The following is an 8,536-nucleotide window of genomic DNA, read 5'->3' on the forward strand; positions in this document are numbered from 1 at the left end:
GCTCTTTAGCTTTAGGAAACTATGACCCCTTTTTATATGCAGTACATAAACGATGGCCGCTGTAGTAAGCTACACTCAACAAAAATATAAACGCAACACCTTTGTTACTGCTCCCATTCCCCATGGGATGGACGTAGAGACCTAAAATTCATTCCAGATACACAATATAACCATCCCTCCCAAACAGTGGTCACAAATCAGTCCAAATGTGTGGTAGTGGGCACATCTGCCATATTGAGATAATCCATCCCACCTCACAGGTGTGCCACATCAGGATGCTGATCTGACATCATGAGTAGTGCACAGGTGTACCTCAGACTGCCCACAACAAAAGGCCACCCTGGAATGTGCAGTTTTTTGCGCTATTGGGGGTCTGGGGACCCAGAACCGGTCAGTATCTGGTGTGACCACCATTTGCCTCATGCAGTGCAACACATCGTCGCATGGAGTCTATCAGATTGTCAATTGTGGCCTGTGAAATGTTGGGCCACTCCACTTCAATGGCTGTGCGAGGTTGTTGGATATTCGTGGGAACTGGTACACGCTGTCGTATACGCCGGTCAAGCACATCCCGAACATGCTCAATGGGTGACATGTCCGGTGAGTATGCTGGCCATGCAAGAACTGGGACATTCTCAGCTGCCATCTGCCCTGAACAATGTGAACCATGATTCATCCGTGAAGCGCACACCTCTCCAACGTGCCAGACGCCATCGAATGTGAGCATTTGCCCACACAAGTCTGTTACGGCGACGAGCTGGAGTCAGGTCAAGACCCCGATGAGGACGACGGGCATGCAGTTGAGCGTCCCTGAGACGGTTTCTGACAGTTTGTGCAGAAATTGTTTGGTTGTGCAAACCAATTGTTCCAGCAGCTGTCTGGGTGGCTGGTCTCAGACGATCTTGGAGGTGAACCTGCTGGATGTGGAGGTCCTGGGCTGGTGTGGTTACACGAGGTCTGCGGTTGTGAGGCCGGTTGGATGTGCTGCCATATTCTCTGAAACGCCTGTGGAGACGGCTTATGGTTGAGAAATGAACATTCAATGCACGGGCGACAGATCTGGTTGACATTCCTGCTGTCAGCATGTCAATTGCACGCTCCCTCATTGCTTGTGGCATCTGTGGCATTTTGCTGTGAGACAAAACTGCACATTCCAGGGTGGCCTTTTGTTGTGGGCAGTCTGAGGTACACCTGTGCACTACTCATGATGTCAGATCAGCATCCTGATGTGGCACACCTGTGAGGTGGGATGGATTATCTCAATATAGCAGATGTGCCCACTACCACACATTTGGACTGATTTGTGACCACTGTTTGGGAGGGATGGTTATATTGTGTATCTGGAATGAATTTTAGGTCTCTACGACCATCCCATGGGGAATGGGAGCAGTAACAAAGGTGTTGCGTTTATATTTTTGTTGAGTGTACTGTATGTGCCAGGAGCGAACAAAAGGAAAAAAAAACATTGAAATATAAAGATAAAATACAGCATATATAAAGAATATGTCCACCTGAAGATTAAAGTACAACTTCTAGAAATTCTACTTACAGAATACTCCTTTAAAGTATGTTGAATCTTGATCTATTACATCCAAGAGGGAAACATTTTGGATTTATTTATCTGCTGAATTTAAATAATAGTTACTTTGATTCTGCACATAAAACATATTATCGGCTCATAAAAATGATGCATAATTGTAGATTAAAGGTCCCACACACCCACAACCACACTGTGTGGTTGATTAGACTTGCTGAAACTGGAGTAAAGCTGCACACTATGGAATTTCCATAATATCACCAATCAGAGAAGTGAAGTTGACTCTGCGCTCCTCCTCCGGCACCACCGCACCTTCTTTCCCCCCTTGGATCAGTTCATGGACTTTTGAATTTAACAATAATTTAAAGATTAGGTTTCTCGTTTCTGGTTTAGTCTCATAGTTCACAGTTCATAGTTGATACCTTAAAAAGTATGCTTATGCCTGTGCATGCCTGTTTGTGTCTATGCAACAGGCCGGGTCTTAGACTCTCCCTCTGTCTTAGAACATTTCAGGCTCCTTCCTGGTGTGGGGCCTATTTCCCCCCACCACACTCGTTGCTTGTTGCTGGTACCCCAACTGCCAGTGCAGTGGTGGTTTTCAGTGTCCGGGGCTGGGGCTCGGGTGTGTACTGGCTCGCTCCTGTTGGCCCTTTGGTGGTCCTCCTGGGGCTCCCATGCTCTGGGGGGAGTTGGATGTCTGGGGCCCAGGTCTCCTCCATGCCTGCTTCAGGTCCTGGAGGTCTGGGGCTGTGGCTCCCCACGCCCACTATTAGACACTTGCATGGAGAAACCTTATGAACACCAGCGCCCGTGCACACAAGTGTTCACAGAGATGTGCACACAGATACTCACAGACACACAGCAGGAATAATAATAATAATAATAATAATAATACATTTTATTTATAGGGGTCCTAAAGAACCTCAAGGTCACCTTGCAATAGTACAACAAAATAAAAACATAAGGTAAACAAATAAAAGCACAACTATAAAACTAATATAGGTAACAATAGACTAGGACCAAGTTATAATGAAGGGCATGCAGTTCTGAACAGATGGGTTTTGATGGGAGTGCATTCCAAAGTCTCAGAACAAGTAAAGGCTCAGAGTCCCATGGTAGTCATGTGAGCAGATGGAACAGACAGAAGGGAACGAGAGAGTGAGTATGTATGGAAAAGATCAGATAAATACTGAGGAGCAAGTTTATGAAGAGCTTTGAAAGTGAGAAGCAGGACTTTCAATTGTTACGTGTTATACGTTCAGTGTATATGATTCTGGATATAACATCAGCAGCTTCCTGCAGTTTATGGAGAAATTTATGAGGTAAACCATAGAGAGGAGAATTAAAATAATCTAAATGAGATGTGACAAGAGCAAAGGCGCTGCTTTTTGGTCCAGGTTATTCTTCCTCAGGACACGCAGGAAGTGCAGCCACTGCTGCAACCTTGTTTTCCAGGGTGTTGGTGTTGTGGGTCCAAGTGAGATTGGTGGAGATGTGGGTGCCAGGAAAACCTGAAGGTGGAGACAGAAACTGTAACTGAGCACATTTCTGGATGTTATTCAGAATAGAATCAGAATACTTTATTACTCCCTAGGGAAATAATGTGGGTTACGGTTGCTCCGGTACAGTAACATTAAGTGAAACAAAAACAAAAACAGACTAGACTATTAGCAACACAATATGTTAAGATATAAGGAATAACACAATATATACAAATCACCAAATAATCAATATCCAGGGTTGACAGATGTGGTTATAAAAAAAAACAATAAAGAAAATAGACAGCAACGTTAATGAGTAAGAAAAGAGCGTGTGTAAAAGGATGCAACTATCGCAGTGTTTACAGTGTATTAGATGGAGGAGTTGTACAGGGAGATGGCTACTGGCAGGAATGAGTTCCTGTGTCGTTCCAGCACCACCTCTCCAACACCACCCTAAGAGAGTCCAGCTCCATACCCACAAAATTACTGGCCTAGTCTATTGAGTCTGTTGGCCTCAGCAACCCTCAACCTGCTGATCCAGCATGCAACAGCATAGAGGACAGCAGTGGCCACAACAGACTCATAGAAAATCCTGAGCATTGTCCGACAGATGTTGAAGGATTATGTTGCCCTTTCTTGTTTACTTACTTTAGGGTCATTAATTTAGTTTCCCTTCATCTTGTCTCTGTGTTTTGTTCTTTAGTGTTCTCTTCTAGTTTTCTAACACTCACCTTTATGTTTTGTCCTTGGCATCTTCCATGTTAGGTCTGTCCTGTTTCCATGTTTTTTTACTTTCTGTGTCTCTCGCCTATTCTGCCTCTCTCTCTCTGTGTTCCTCCCTCTCCCAGTGTGTCACCCTCTCTCTCACCCCAGTCATATCTCGGTGTTCTGTCGCCACCATCCTGGTGTGAAGCTTGCGTGTCCTTGTCTGAGTCTTGGTGTGCGTGATGCTTCCTTTTCTTTTCTTTTTTTTGTCAGTCCCTCGTCTCATGTGCATTGTGTTCAGTTTTGCTTCCCCTGTCGCTATGTGCAAATTTGTTCCCGCTGTGTTTCCACTTGAGTGTATTTATTGTCTTAGTTTTCCTCAATCCCTAGAGCATCTATTTACTCGTCCCTATGTTACAGGTTTCCCAGTGGTTTTTCTACTGTTTAGTTCCCCAGTTTAGGTTTCTTTTTTACTTACTAATTTGTTTTTCTCACATTTGTATTATATTTATCTATCTAAACAGCTCACCTTCAGTTATCCCTTGTGTCCACACATCTGCATTTGGTTCCTCTCCTTTGCTCCGCATGGTCTCCAGCCGCCGATCCAGACATGTGGTGTCATGTTCTGTCTCCTCCTTGGCATCGGCTTTCTTATATTTTTAAATGTTGTGTGCTTGATTATAGGGCGAGAGACAGTTTGCGAATGGAGCCCAACCACGCGGTCACTCCTACACTCAGATCAAATACTTGACTCTGTCTCCTCTCCTCCTAGTTTAATTAGTGTTTATCTTTTCCTACAGTTTCCACAGGCAATTTAACCTTGGTCGTTGAACCTTCCGTCTCACCTGGTTCCTCTGCAGCTTCTGCTCAGATACCTGCCTCTTTGATCCTGACTTGGTCATTATAAAGGTTAAACACCAGAAATACTGAGTGAAAATGACGAGGACTTAGGGAACCTCCTGACAAAGCCAAATCTTTTTCCATACGTTTATATCAAGCTTAGCGTCTTCTTCCACATCATTTTTCCTTCATGAGGTTGAAAGTTTTTCTCTACCGAAAGTATTTGGAGAGCAGTTTTTACATTTTTTTATGCTGATGATGTGAAATTGATTTCCTGCTGGGTGATAGATTCTGATAATATTGCCGTTATTAGATTTCAGTGCTTGGAAACTGCTAAAAATCACTTTGGTGAGCTTGAGTGCCATTGAGCCAACCACTTTGTCATGTTTATTCTATGTTGTAGATATAACTGATTCACCTGGCCTTCAGAAAATTGCACAAACCGTCCATTTTTGATAATTTTCACTCTGCACATATGCAGCCGGTGCTCTATGAGATGTTCCTTTCAGCCAAATTTAATCAAATATATTTCAAATGTAATAATGAGATGTAGTGGCATGTTTTGTTTTGTTTTTTTCTTGTGAGGAATCACATTCGGCAAAATTCAGCTGCCACATAAACAGCCAGAGATGCCCGTTTTCCTCCGTCAGCAGTACACATGGCCTTCCGCCCATCACTCAAACAAGAGTGAGTGACAGCTGCACTGATGCATGGTGGATCTGTTGGTACTGAGTCAGCTCTAATCTCCGGTGACAGAGAAAAAAGCAGAGCACAAAGAGGAGGAGCTGCCATTGGCCTGTCCAGCAGTCTACTGTAAGATAAAGAGAGCAAAGGTAAAGGGTCATACAGTTCTTAAACTCAAGATTTAACTCAAGTTTCAGATACTTGCCATCTGAAAATCTCTGACTACAACTGGTGTAATTTTTAATTTGTTTAAAGCTTAAAGCTGCATCTATTTTTCTGACTGGTTGCAGAATGCCACATCACATTTGTCAAATACTCACAGTTCTTTCAGCTGAGATTCAGGCTTCACCAATTTCCAAGATAAGCTTTTTATGTTCCTCTTTATTTACTAACAGTAAAGTGCATCCAGAAAGTATTCACAGCGCTTCACTTGTTCCACATTTTACCCTGTTACATTTTTCACCTCAGAATTCTGCACACAGTCCTATAAATCCCGTCTCAGAGGTCTACAGACAATACCTCTGATTTCTTTGCTTGGTTTGTGGTCTGACTGTCAACTGTGGGACCTTATAATTATGTACCTGCTATATTTCTGTTTCTTGTTTTTAATCAATATGCGATAATTCCAAGCAAACTTTACTTTTCCATTGTGGAGTATTGTGTGTAGAATTTTGAGGCGAAAAAAATGAATCTAGGAATGAAGCTGTAACATGAGAAAATGTGGAACAAGTGAAGCGCTGTGAATACTTTCCAGATGCACTGTAAACCGAGGGGAAAAAAACAAAAATAGAGAGAAAAAGCTCCCAAAGCTGCAGAGATGCCTTGCTGCTATAGGATGAACTTTCCCTCAACTTGTTAAGAATTGTTCAGTTTACTAAGTAATAATAAATTATTTTTAAAAGGTTTGTTATTTTAGTTCTACTTTGTATGCCTGTATTTCTCACCTAATAGCAAAACTTCGTAACAATATATAAATCAAAATAGCTTTTTTGGTGCTAAAGGCTACTGACCCCCACATGAGATGAAAGGTTAGTATATGTATTCATGGTAATGATGATCTGTCCCACAAACAGTTATTTATATGTTATATATACTTATTTATTTATATCAACTATGGCTGTTGATCAGATCAATGAGACAAAGCTCCTGGGTGTAATCTTAGACAGCCATCTATCCTAAACAGAACATATTAATAAAAGTCGTTAAAATGCCAAGCTTTGACACCGGAATTGATTAGGCGATTAATCCAGGCATCGATATTGCTCAATAGTATGGTCTGGTGGTACAGTGGATTAGATTAAGAGTCTTTAAATGGTACAAAACAGAGCAGCAGGAATTGTTCTTTGTTGTGTGTATAGAACAAGTTTGTAACAAAAAACTGTAACAAAACCATAAATGTCTTTATTGGTTATATATTGATTACTTCATTCTTTACTTTATCTGTTAGAATTATTATTATTACAACGAGTCCATTCTGTATAAAAATTTGCACTTCAGTGCAGATAGACATGAATGGTCTTCCCGACAGGCTACAGGAGGACATTTTTTATTAAACAAAGCAACAACCAATTCAATTAAAAGAACAGTTTTATAAACATGGAGTTTACCACCAATACAGATAACAACAGAAACCAGTAACACTGTGTTTGTAAAATATTTAAAACAATATTCTTTTGGTCTGACTTTTGATCACAGTTGAAATTGTTGAACCATGAACGTGGATTTTTGTTTGTCTGCTGTAATGAAATTTTCTGTTATATTATCAGTGCTTACCCTGATGTGAGGCATAGTTTGTGTTGTAAAGAGATGTCTTTGTTGCTTCTATATGTGTTTTGTTGTATAGGTGTGTATGTTCTATAGTGCACTGTCAAAATGTAAAGTTTGATTGACTCCAGGAAAAATAGCTGGATTGCGATAAACAAAACTAAATCAGTAGAAATATAAGCTCTTGGAGTTTAATCAGGAGTATTGTGATGTGGACTAACACGTACTTGTTTTCATTTTTTTTTTTTTTTAAGGCATTTGTTCATCAAGACAAAAATATAGAATTACGTCAATCTTACCCATTTGCTATCAGATGGCACCTGAGTATGATAGCTGGCATCATGATTGTGTGACGTTCAAGGAACTAATGGAAACAGACTGTGTGTCAGTGTAATCACACAGTGATTGTTTCCAGAAATGACAGAGGAAGCCGAGAGCTGCTTCCACACAGACACCTCCTGCCAGGAGCTGCAACATCAAGTGTAAAGATTCTCAGCAGGTGAAACTACATATTCCACAGAGAAAGCAAAGCCACCTACCAATCTTAAATATACTCTGGAAGGTTACAACTGAGTAAGGCCTCAATGAGGTCAAAATTGTCCTTAGTCTATCTTCCCAAGTTTGAATAATCCTACATGATTCAAATTATATTTCCAAATATAATGTGTGATATGTATGCAGATAAAATCTGGGTAAACAATGAGCAAAGTGTCATCTTGGCCAAGATGAAGCAATGAGGTCGACAACTGCAGCTTCCACAAGGTATTTTTAGCGTGCTTGTGTGCGTACTCACACGTGTGTTGTAAGTGATAGACAAAGCTGCTGCTTATTTTGCTGAAGAGCTATGAAACTGTCGCAGGGAGCAAAGGGGGTTGAATGTGTAGCACAAAGCAAGAAGTGAAAAAAAACCCCAGTGATCTGTCACATTGCAGTGAACCCTCACACTTGTTAGCATACTTTTGCTTCCTCTTCAATGTTGTTAAAAGCTCTTCCTTGTCCACGTATCCTCATATTATCGCGTTATCAACTTGTCAGCTAGTTTCATATGTTTGCAGAATGCTTTACTAATCTGACTCCTGAAGATGCAATTAAACTGCAACAAGCAGAAAGGTAACTGATCTCAGAAAACCTGACTGAGAAGTTGGAGGTTTGGTTGCATTAGACATCCAAACTAAAGATGATTTTTATGATATTAACTATAAAATCTTTGTAATGGAAAGAAACTTCTTCTTCGTGAACTTGAAAAAAGTTACAATTATTAATGTTCTGTATATTTCCCCAAAAGAAAAGTGTGCCATTATCTCTTTTTCTGTTCTTTAATGAAACAGGGAAAGCTGAAAGATGACTTTATTGGATTTATTTGACTCAGACCTTCATTTTTGAGCTAACAAAGGACAAAAACATTTTAAAATGAAACGGCCTGACAGCCGTTTCAGCTGCATGCCTTTCAAGTCAGCATAGTTAAATATGACATAATGCCTATATTTTATTTACTCACTTCACTAACTGATAAAATAGAATTGAA

The sequence above is a fragment of the Astatotilapia calliptera genome, chromosome 11 (genome assembly GCF_964374335.1).
Source record: "Astatotilapia calliptera chromosome 11, fAstCal68.1, whole genome shotgun sequence".
NCBI classification, from domain to species: domain Eukaryota; kingdom Metazoa; phylum Chordata; class Actinopteri; order Cichliformes; family Cichlidae; genus Astatotilapia; species Astatotilapia calliptera.